This window comes from Zonotrichia albicollis, chromosome Z, assembly GCF_047830755.1.
Source record: "Zonotrichia albicollis isolate bZonAlb1 chromosome Z, bZonAlb1.hap1, whole genome shotgun sequence".
NCBI classification, from domain to species: domain Eukaryota; kingdom Metazoa; phylum Chordata; class Aves; order Passeriformes; family Passerellidae; genus Zonotrichia; species Zonotrichia albicollis.
In genome coordinates, this window is record NC_133860.1 from 52,834,280 (window position 1) to 52,846,502 (window position 12,223).

Below are 12,223 nucleotides of genomic sequence, written 5' to 3' on the forward strand. Positions count from 1 at the left end.
CATATTTCCATAAAAGCAGAGTGGTGATGATGTGATTAGATAGTTATTTTGTCTTAGAAGAAAAAAGAAAGGAAAAGGAAGGAAAGAAAGAAAAAGAGAGATGGACACTGAAAATACTGTGATAGAGAATGACAAGAGTTAGACAAGATCTGGAAAGGAGTTTCAAAGCGAGCAAAACACAGAAATCATTGGTCAAACCGAGGTTGTCCTCATGGGTTTAACTGCTGGGACAGTCATAGCTATACAATCAAGCCTTCAGTAGACTTAGATCAGTACCCATTTTAAGACATCATAAATTTGATAGAGGGTGCTTTTCAAAAGGGCAGACTCATGAAGTCAGTAGTGGAGACTGCTGAAAGATGGAATGTTCATGTACATCACAAGCTCTTAAACATATGACCCCAAATACCTATGGGAAGTCATAATCAAAATTTTAATTATTATTATAATTATATTATAATTATGTAATCTTTCAAATTGTTCACTCATACAGACTACTTTGGCTTACAGATTTATACATTGATGAGATACTCATGTTTCTAGTTATAGTAGGGATCAGAAGTGGAACAAGATAGTTTTCAAATGGCCCCTTTTAAAAGGGAAATTCTTCCCTTTTAGGAAAAAAAAAAACAGAGCAGAGAATGATTCAAAGGACTTCAGAAGATTTTGTTCCCAAACACAGTTCAGACATGTTGAACTGAACTCACAACATTTTGGTGTTGAAGAGCGCATCACAAAACCAATAAAGCACAGCACAAATACTTGTGACTAAGAAAGTTTTCCCAATGTAGATAAATTTAGGTAATTTTCAATTGGATAGATCAAATCCCTATTTTCAAATACTGATATGAAAAGGACATTCCAGTTAAAGAGAATGTACAGTATCAACTCACTGTTTAATGACATCTTAAGAATTATTAGAAGCTACATAAAAAAGAAGTTGCAGATCCCAATTCCCCTTAGTGTTAGAGTATGGGTCTTACAGAGGTTCTACAAGACCATGTTTTAATTTTCATATTGCTGTTGGCTTATATAAATACATTGGGGAAGTAGATGAAACTTTTCTTGTTTTTTGTTTTCAAATCATCCCATATGTTGATTTTTATAGGAATAGCAAAACAATTTGTTTTGAAACTCTACAGGAGAAAAGAAAGTTTTGTGTGAGCAATGGAAGCACTAAAGCTGGGACACTATAGATTTGCTTCCTACATTCTATAGAGCCCATGACTCATATGTGTACTCAAACCATGCAGTTCTTTCAGTTTTGTGTTTAATGAAAGCCAAAGAAATTTATTTTTTTTTAGACTTATGATTCTCTGGAAAGGTAGAGGCTTGAAGGGAAGAGGAATTACAGATGTAGAGTCTGATTGCACAATTTTTTAAGGTATTTTATGAAGGAAATTAGAGAATAAAATGATAACATTAATGTAACCAGTACCATACAGCCAAAGACAGCATGGGAACTATTTTAGATTGAACTATTAGGTCATAAGTGGATGAGAATTTATTGATTCCATATATAGTTAAATACTGGAAATTGTGGACCAATTATTACTGACAGGCTCTTAGAAACACAAACTAATTAAAAAATACTCCCCATTCATCAATTCATGGACACGCACATACAGAGAAAAAAACCCCACAGAACTGAGAGATTAAAACTTGATTACAGTTGAAGTACAATTTTCACTGATGTTTATGAGTTTTTTGGCTAAATAAAATCAATTTGAATTAGACAATCTAGTAAGTCTTACTTGGAGTAAATCTTAGAGACAAAGAGGAGATTATCTTTCTTTAAATTGGTAACAAATAGTAGCTACTGAATTTGATAAAGAGTAAAAGAGCTGTTGAGACATTTAATCTTGAACGTAGGATCCTGCTTCTAAGAAGAACAAGAGATTGTATAACATACCATGAATAAATGCATTTTTAAAAACTGTTGAAAGATTGACAGTAGTTCTTATAAAAACTGATAAATATGAATGTGAAAATGAATAAAATATAAGGTCATCAGCAGCTTACCCTATTTTATGAACTTTGATCATGTAATAGGGTTCGCATTTGTTTCTCAGATCTGAATGGAGATGGAATTCAAGATAAGATATTAATCATAATTAAACTGACTATAACAGGTCTATGCCAGCAAATTCTTAACGACAACAAAGAATGCTTAGCCATAATGAACTGCTTCATTCATTAATTTCCTCATTAAGGAGGCCTCCACTTAATAAGTTCAGTAAAAAGTTGATATAATATTGTATTTGTATTCTCTTTTTTATCAATTTCCACTTCGGTGGTTTATTATTTGTAAAATGAAATAAATAATTTAAAACATGTAATTGCTTGTATATATTCATATAGTAATTCCCTAAGCAATGCTGTGTTTATAAGTTGTCAGTGTGCATATTAATTTGTCATACCCATCAACCTCATGTTCATTTATTTACTACTATTCATTGAGAAACAGATTAAAAAGGACATGCTGCCCCTTCTTCGAAAGTTTTAATAAGGCCAAGTAGGCCAAACAGCATATTCCAATCGAATCCTGCTGGTTGCCAGGACTTGAAAATTACTCATTACTCTTCTCCATGATTTAATATGTTTGTATGCATGATTATTTATGAATATATGTTAAGTGACAGATAAAATAACACTTTCTCATTTGGATATTAGAATGTATTAATTGTTCAGTATGTAGAGGCTCATAGAAACTTGTTGAATACCATTAATTAACTGAAATGTGTGTCATATTGATAAAAATTGGTGATAGCCCTGTGTAGAATAAGCAAAGAATGAACTTTTCCTTATTCTTCTCCTTTTCCTTATTCTTTTCCTCTTCCCCCCTTCCTACCACCAAACCAGGCCCTCATAAACACCTATATGACCACTACTCAGAGAATTCAGGAGCTAAGCTTCTGTTTTCCAGTAAAATAGCAGCACACACACTGCACATAAGCAAGTGAAAAAGCATACTGTTCTCATCTCCACCAAAACCTAGCAGAATCAAAGAATCATTAAGGCAGAGAAGGACTTCTTAAGGTCATCTCTTGGAACCCACTGCTCAGCTAGCGCTACCAAACTGGGTTTTGAATATCTTCACTGAAGAAAATTCCACAGCCTCTCAGGGCAAACTCTGCTGGTGTTTGGCCATCCTCACAATATAAAAATATTTTTATGTTAGAAAAAATGTAATGGTTTTTTAATTTGTGCCTATAGTCTTTGTTTTGCATCACGCAGCAGTAAAAGGAGCCTATCTCCTTCTTTTTTCATTCTCTCTCATATGCCATTTATACACATGTTTCAGATCTCCCTGAGCCAATATCTCCAGGGTGGTCATTTCTAGCTCTCTCACTCTCTCCTCACATGACAGATGCTTCAGTCCCTTTATCACCTTCTGCACCAGGCTTACCCCAGTATGTTTGTATATCTTTACCCAGAACTCCACATGTACCTCACCAGTGCTTACCAGACAGGAAGGGTGACTTCAGTCTGCTGACAACAGTTGGCATATTGCAGCTCCAGGGGCTGTTTGATCATCTTCAACGCAGTGTCCACTGTCCCTCAAGTTGTTCTCTGCAACGACACTTTGCAGCTGAACAGCCCCCAGAATGTCCTGGTGCATCTTTCTCAAGAGACAAACCTGTCTCTTACCCCCTTTTGCACATTAGGAGATGATTCCCAGCCCAATTCTCCAGCATGGCAAAGTCCCTCTGATGTTTATGCTAATTGTCCCAGTTTTGCTTCCTCTGCAAACTTCCTGAAGGTGCACTCTGTCTCAATGTCCAGGCCATGGATGACATGTGAAACAGTACTGGCCCCAGTGTTTACCACTGTATAAACCACTAGAGATCACAATATTTTGGGCCTGGCCATTCACCCTGTTTCCAATCTGTTTCACTCTCCCCTCATTTACCAAGGTAGTCGCCTCATTGCAGAAGTATTACAGGTTTCACCAGACCTTGAAAGGGTAGCCAAGATGTGAGATAACTCTCTGCTTCTTTTAGCACTAGCAGCAGGAAAAAAATGATAGCAAAAAAATGGTGTCATTGCAATCCTTGCATATGTCTTTTGTTTACAATTTCTCTGTCTAAGACTAGGGAAGAAGAATTGAGGATTTAATTGCAAAATCGTGTAATTTAATAAGGCTAAGTATCAAAATATAAGATGTCATGCAACAGATTTTCTCTGACAATATGAAATCCTAGGCCTAAATCCATATGCTCACAGAAATATGATTCTAGTGTACAGTGGAATGTGAAGAAAACTGTCTCCTGGATCCATTCAAGACCTTCATGACTAGCTGTCATGCTGATGAACCATTAATAGTAAAAGATCTAGCTGCATTTTCTTTCTTTGGCCAAAAGTCCTGCTGCTGGGAAGGATGCATTTCTGGGAACTGAAGAGGAAGATGATGTATATCTAGGAGCTGCCTCAAAGTGGAAAATACTATAAAGCAGTGGACATTAAGTAGTTTATGCAGTTAAAAGAAAAATATATGGAACCGACATTTGAATCTGAAATGCCTTTAAACTTTTCAATGCTTTATTATGTGCTTTATAACTATATAAATATATAGAAGTAATTATATGTTTAAATATTTTAATTTCATTTTCCAAATACTGTATCACTGAAATGGAAATTGATAAAAAAGAATAAAAAATACTATTAATTGCACTGTACTTTGAAAGAGCAAAGTGAAGGAGTTTCTACCCAGCACAGACTCTGATGAATCAACCTTAATGCAGCCAATTACTTTAATATTTTACAGAATTCAAGAATTGAGTTTCATGACAATTCTGTATGAAAGTCCTTTTGTCCTTATGTACTAAGCAACTGTTTCCTGCACTTCTTTTTTTATAATAGGACATGAAACAAATAACAGTAACAATGTTTATAAAGCAAGGTTTTCTATGAAGGGAAAACTGTCTCAAAACACAACCTTTGCAGAAATTAGTGGGTTTGTTGCCCTGAAGATAAATTAACAGTCTGAACTGCTTGTGAAAGAACATACTTGACTGGGATTCCTATTCAAATTCATAATTGCTTTCACATACCTGAAAGAGGAACCTAGCAAACTGATTCTACCATCTTTAACTGACAACTAGATAAAAAGTAACATCGTCCTGCAGTTACAAATAAAAACACACAGATTATAAATATTTTGTGGTTTTTCTCTAAATTGCAGGTCACTGCAAAAAGATGTTGAGATAATAAATCTACCAAATAAACATATTCTCCTGGCACTCAGCAGGGGCTGGCTTGGGCTCATTTGTCTCCAGTTCATTATCTTGTCTGCATTATTCAGTAGTCTGGTTCATGCTCAATGGGCTTCAAACAACTTTTAACAGCTAAAGTCTTCTTCAGTTTTGACTCACTCTTTCACTTTATAAAACAAATTTGAAAGTTGCTCAGATTGCTACGGTGAATTAATGTCATGAATGCTGTAACTGAATGTTACTTATTCACGTGGTATTGTGAATGTTCAACTTGGAATTAGCTAACATATGTGGCAAATTTCCAAAGTTTACATTTAAGCATTGTTACATTCAATTTCATATATGAATAGCAGTTGCTAATTCAAAAGACTTGTGCTGCATCCTTTATACATATATATATGACTATTATTGTTTTAAAAATATAAAATATATATTACCTTATTTTATAAATAATTATTTTATATACAAAGATCAACAACACATTGAAATAAAGCTCTGAACAGCTAAATATTTATTTGCATATATTTATGATTTATTGACATGTAGCAGTACTAAATATCCCCAGAATTATGTATTCCCAAAATATGACTTGGACATATTTCAATTCTAGGGAGCCAAAGATATTTTTAATACTGTTTATTGGGTTTGCATGGCAAGGTTTTGATATCAGGATGACAAAAGGCATGAGTGAAGGTGCTAGAATGTTCCTCCATTCTTCCACGTCTGACTGAGCCAATGCCAGCTACAATACCTGACACAAGCCAAGGCAGAGACAATCAATGATGGTGCTAGTGCCTTTGAAATTACTTATTTAAGAATTGAGAAAAAAAACCTGCTGCACAAAAGCAGCTGAAAGAGAGGAGTGAGAACATGTGAGAGAACAGCTCTGAAGACAACAAAGTCAGTGGAGAAGGAAGGGAAGGAGGAGCTGGGATTCTCCTGAAGCTTGTTATGAAAGCCAGGGTGAGGGATACTTGAAGAAGATACTTGAAGAAGATACAAAGAAAATGGAGGAAAATCTTGGGGAGCCAGTAGCTGTGTAAGGACATGAATTTTTGTACAGTAAATGTAAATGACTGATGCTTTACAACAAAGCTTTGTTGGGATGTGGGCAACTGAAATGTATACCAAATGAAAAGTACGTGTTATTAAACAGATGAAAAAATAACACCAGGTTTTAACAAACATATGGGCTGCAGACTAGAGATTTCTTCTTGCAATTGAAAAAAGCACAAAAAAAGTGAATGTACCTATAATGGTACTATTCATTAAAGTATACCTCTTCACTGAGATTAACTTTGTACCAAGAAAATACAGGACAGTTTTAATACTGGCCAAAATGGCCTTCTAGGTTTTTGGCACTTTATGCTCTGTGAAGACAAAAATCTATTATAGTCTTTTCCAGTAGGGCAGCTAGAGATGATAGATGTGCTTCAATGTCACCAGGATACATTTAATGGAACATCTGCACCTTAAAACATTTTTAAAATTTATTTTCAATGTATCATATCCTCAGGTGGTAAAACCTGTTTTCTGTGTAGATTTGAATAAGAGAAGCTGGGGTGCATTTGCTTATATCATTATTGCCCTACTGGTTAAGTAATCCAAAAAGCAACAGTCTTACTACAAAAGTGAATCACCCTCAAGAGGCTTTATATTCCACTGAGTACTAAGAAATTAATTTGGATGGGAATAGGAAAGACTGTGTAGGAGAGTAATAATGGAAATGATCGATAAGGTAAACCAAAAATAGAAGAGGCAGAACAATTAAACATTACTAGACATCAGAATTTATCATACATATAGTTAAAGAATCAATTGAGATGTCCTCATGCTTCACTGATTTGAATTAATTATTTGGTTAGGGTTTTTTTCTTATTAGAAAAAATATGCCTTCAAAATCAAGGTCTAACTTGTTTTAATTTCTGCAAATTTGTAGTTGCCCAGAAGCAAAACAGGGCTAGTATAGATGTGGTATTTGTTGAGTAATACATGTTCTTATTTTAAAGGTTTGTAGAGAGGGAGACCAGAAACCATATCAGCTGTAAAGGGACTAATGTAATCACACAAAGAGTTATGAACTTTATGAACTAGGAATCTTGACACTACTTGACACTCATTCTCAATTACCTATCTCTTATTCCACCAATTGATTGAACAGCACTAGAAAATATCTAAAGTAAATGAATGGATCTTACGAACCCAGCATGGCACAAGACGCACGCTTCAAGAAATTGACCCTTTTCACCACCAAGGTGCTCAGAGTCCCATCCAATCTGGCCTTGAACACTGCCAGGGATTCGGCATTCACAGCTTTTCTGCACTACCTGTTCCAGTGCCTCCCCATCCTCACAGAAAAAGAATTTCTTCCAATGTCTAACATAAACCTCCTTCATCCCAAAGCTTTTTTCTCTTGTCCTACTATTACATGCCCTTGTACAGAATCCCTCTCCTGCTTTCTTGCAGGTCCTCTTCAGGGACTGTAAGGCTGCTATAAAGTCTCCTTGGAGTCTTCTCTTTGCCAGACTGAACAACCCCAGCTCTCTCCGCTTGTGGTCATGGGAGAGGCATTCCAGCCCTGAGATCAATTTAATCGTCCTCCCCTGGACTTGTTCCAGCAGATCCATGTCTTCCCCAAGCTGGAGACCCCAGAGCTGGATGCAGCACTGCAGGTGGGGTCTCACCAGAGCAGAGCAGAGCAGAGCAGAGCAGAGCAGAGCAGAGCAGAGCAGAGCAGAGCAGAGCAAAGGGACAGACTCCACTCTTATCCTGCTGGCCACACTGCCTTTGATGCAGCCCAGGATACAATTTGCTTTCTGGGCTGTAGGCACACAATGAACTGCAAGTCCACAAACACCCCCAAGTTTTTCTTCTCAGGGGTGCCCTCAATCCATTTCTCACTCAGACTGTACTTATGCTTGGGATTGCACCAACTCTGCTGCAAGACCTTGCACTTTACTTTGTTGAACTTAATGAGATTTGCATGGGCCCATCTCTGAAGCCTGTCACAGTCCCTCTGGATGGCGTTCCTTCCCTCCAGCATGTCAACCATACCACACAGCTTGGTGCTGTTGACAAAATTGTTGAGGGTGCAATTCATCACCCTATCTGTGTGGCCAAGAACAGTGCTGGTCACAATATGTGTTAAGAAAGAACATATTCTAAGACCTATTTATTTAATGGGGCCTGCATATTTAATGGGGATAGTGGATTTATTTTAGAATTGTTGTTACAGCATTGTTATATTAGGAAGTGAGAGAAGTTTCTCACAGTTTCACCAATCACACAGTGAACCAAAGAATCAAACCAACTAATTCAATTGACAAACCAATTAACTAGCGGAAAAAAAGTGTAATTACTTCCTGTCTAAATCTGATAACTTGTCTCTGAACCAGAAAGGTCTTGAAGGACCAAATAAAAAGGTTGTGGTACTTTCTCTACTGCATTTAATTTTGGAAATAAATCGTACCTACTTTACAGCATGACCTATCTTTTATATCAGATAGGTGTAATAACCTTTATTCTTTTTCAATCTTATAATATTGATAGGTGATACTGTCATTTAAGACATTTGAATATTTACATTTTTCAAACCACTATTTTTAAAATGTTTTTCTACCAGCTGGATGGGCATTCTGATCCATCAACAATTCTTGCTAACATTCCCCCATTCCCCTAACCAGTGTAACACAGAATCTTTTTTACAGACATCTGTCCAACAAATATGGTCTTTTTTTTTTATTATTCCTATAATTTTAGTATGGCCACTTAGTTTACCTTGGAGTTCACAAGTTTCATCCATTTTCCCCCCACTATTCTACTCACTCAACAGAGAAAAAATAAAAAAAGATTTCACAGCTGTTCTATTTAGAAGTGAAATTAATTTCTGAACATAGTGATACTGCAATGTGCAAAAATACTACTTTTTTCAGTTGAATTGCATTTTGCTTTTATTTCCTTCCCTCACTGTATGCCTGTTGGACTACCAGCAGACACAAAACCAAGTCAAATGTCATGATTTAATAGGAAAAGAATATCAGGCAGCATCACTAAGTCACTGAATAAACATCAATATCACTATTCACTCATGGCTCACGTGTATCTTGAACAGGAAAAGTGGAAAAACAAATTTAAGACATGGGCATAATCAAAGTTATGGGATGGTTTGTTTGAGGAGAAAATAGATGAAGATTCTTCACACTTAGGAAGGCCTAGATGAGACAAGATATGCAGCAGGTTTTTCAAACTGTAAGTGGCTTCCAGGTCACTTTTGATAGTACTTAAACCTTACATCAAAATAGTCACATGCAATTCATCAAATTTAAGCACTTTGAAGGATGCTTATATGACAGAACTACTGTTTAATTACCTGTGAGGTTCATAGTATTTCTCTCCCAACTGCTCTTTGATCCATGGTCATTTATATTAAGTCGGGAGCATTCTTCTCATCTGAACTTTACCAAGATCTGTTGAGCTATCTATCAAAGCTAGCCTTAACATGTGGTCCAGTAGATAATTTCCAGAAAGTATTTAAATTATTCCATTGAGTTCTGATTAAACTGTGCAGAGGGTTCGTGTTTCTTCCTACCTTTCCACAAACTAACATTATACACAGTACTCAAAATCCAGAAAGAAAACATTAAACCTCCTGCATCTCTGTCTGCTGGTTCAATCCTATCTACCCTGCCAAATTAGAAACAGACTGATGCACTGAGAAGAATTAGACCTCAGAAACAGACCACCAAGATCCATGGAAGCACTTCCTTCATTCTGAGCTATCCTGAAATCAACATAAAAGGTTATCTTCCATCACCATGAATACTTTCAACCATTGATATGCCTGCCTATTCAGAAACGCATCTATCCTGAAAACACATGCTGCAAAAAGCTCCAGAGATGGAAGTACTAATAGAAAAAGTCACTATACACGTGGGTTTGTATTCATGTGTTCAGCAATTATTGCCTAATTTCTTTGGCATGTGCACACTGATAGCCCCTCACAGTATTAGTCTTTTCAAATGGATAAATCTGTTTGAAATGGATTAGCCCTCTTACTTCCCTGTGCAAGAATAATGGTACTGATACAAATGTAAATTAGCTCTTTTCTGCTACACATCACATTCAAAGCAAATAATTGCATTACAAAGGATATTGATTTGCTCTGAAGGTGTGAAAAGGTTCAGTGGCACAAAATTCTGATCAACACTTGCTGCCATCTTCTGGTTTCCTAAAAACCCACAAAAAGTACTGCTCTTCAAACCCAAATACTTCTTTGGTACAAACACAAAATTAAATGCTACTAATCTACTTTGCAATTTCCTGAAAACATTCATATCTCACAGGTTCAATTCTACAAAAAACATACATTAAGTTTTGACAACAGCAACAAAAAAGGAGTTAGGGAAAATACTGATAATGCATATTTTGCATATATGCATAGATGCAACAGATGTTGCATAGATGCAATGTTGCATAGATGTTAAAAAGAATACATTTGGTAAGCTTTCAGTAACAGATATGCTTTACTATATAATGCCATTTGTGATACACATGTATAGTCTTTCTATATGTATGGGTAATTTAAATTTATATAAATTATAAAAACCAGTATAAAAACTAGATTCAGCAACAAAAACACCAAAACAAAGTAAAACACATTTTGGGTTTAAGCACTTTTGATATGCAGAGCACAGCATACTTTTGGACACTGAAGGTCACCCTTAATGCAGTACTAGGAGCAGTGGAAGGGGAAATTTGAAGAATTCTAAAGCAGCTTCCAAGGGCCAAATCAACTAGAATTGAGCAGGGGCATGAAATGGGAGACAAGGCCCTAAATTCTAAATGACAAGGCCCTAAACTGAGGTTCAAAACATCAGAAAACATGGCATGGGAGTACAAAACAATGACACAAGGGCCTACCAGCTAATTATAAATAAGTTAGACCTGCAAATAGACTAGGATCTTTATTTCTAGAAAACAGATTAATTAATGTGCATATACAACAAAGTTAGTGGTCTGGTAATCCAAAATGCATGCATGATAACATACCATTATTAATGAGCATATAATTTTCTTTAGCATTGTGACCCCTTAAAGCCTACCCTATTCAGTTTTAGAACAATGTTTTCAATAAATCACCTTTGTGATGGGATAGGAGTGTCGTATTGGATGGTTACAGGCAGGACAGAAGAGGCTGGGAGGTGGCATTCTACGTAATGACAATAATAGAATCGATGAAGCTTACAGATGGCAAAGATGAGAGACACTAGGTAAGATCAAGGGATTAACAAATAATGTGGATGTCATTGTGGGTGTCTGCTACTGACTTCCCAGCCAGGACAATAATGCTGACAAACTATTCTTTGAGGAACTAAAGGACGCTCTGAAGTCAACTGCCCTTGTCCTTATGGTGGACCTCAACTTACCAGAAATCACACAGATGGTACAATCCGAGACAGAAGATTCATAAAAAACCTGTGCGACAGCTTTACGAAAGAGGTTCTGAGCCTCCTGACCCAGCATCAGAGAATCACAGAATCAGAGAATATGCTGGATTGGAAAGCACCCATCAGGATCATCAAGACCAACTCCTGGCACAACACCCCAAGAATCACACCATGTGCCTGAGTGCTTAGTACAAACACTTCTTGACACAGAGAGGCTTGGTGCTGTGATCACTACACTGGGGAGCCTGCTCCAGTGCTCAAGCACCCTCTGGGTGGAGAGCCTTTTCCTAATATCCAACCTAAACTCCCCCGATTCAGCTTCGTGACATTTCCTTCAGTCCTGTCATTAGTCATAGAGGGAAGAGATCTCTGTCTGCACCTCCTCTTCCCCTCATGGGGCAGTTGCAGGCTGCAATGAGGTCTGTCCTCAATCTCCTCTGGGCTGAACAGACCAAGTGACCTCAACCACTCCTCATACTGGCTCCCCCTCAAGGTCCTTAGCCATCTTTGGTCCTTCTTTGGATGCTCTCTAACAGTTTAACATCTTTCTTATATTGCAGT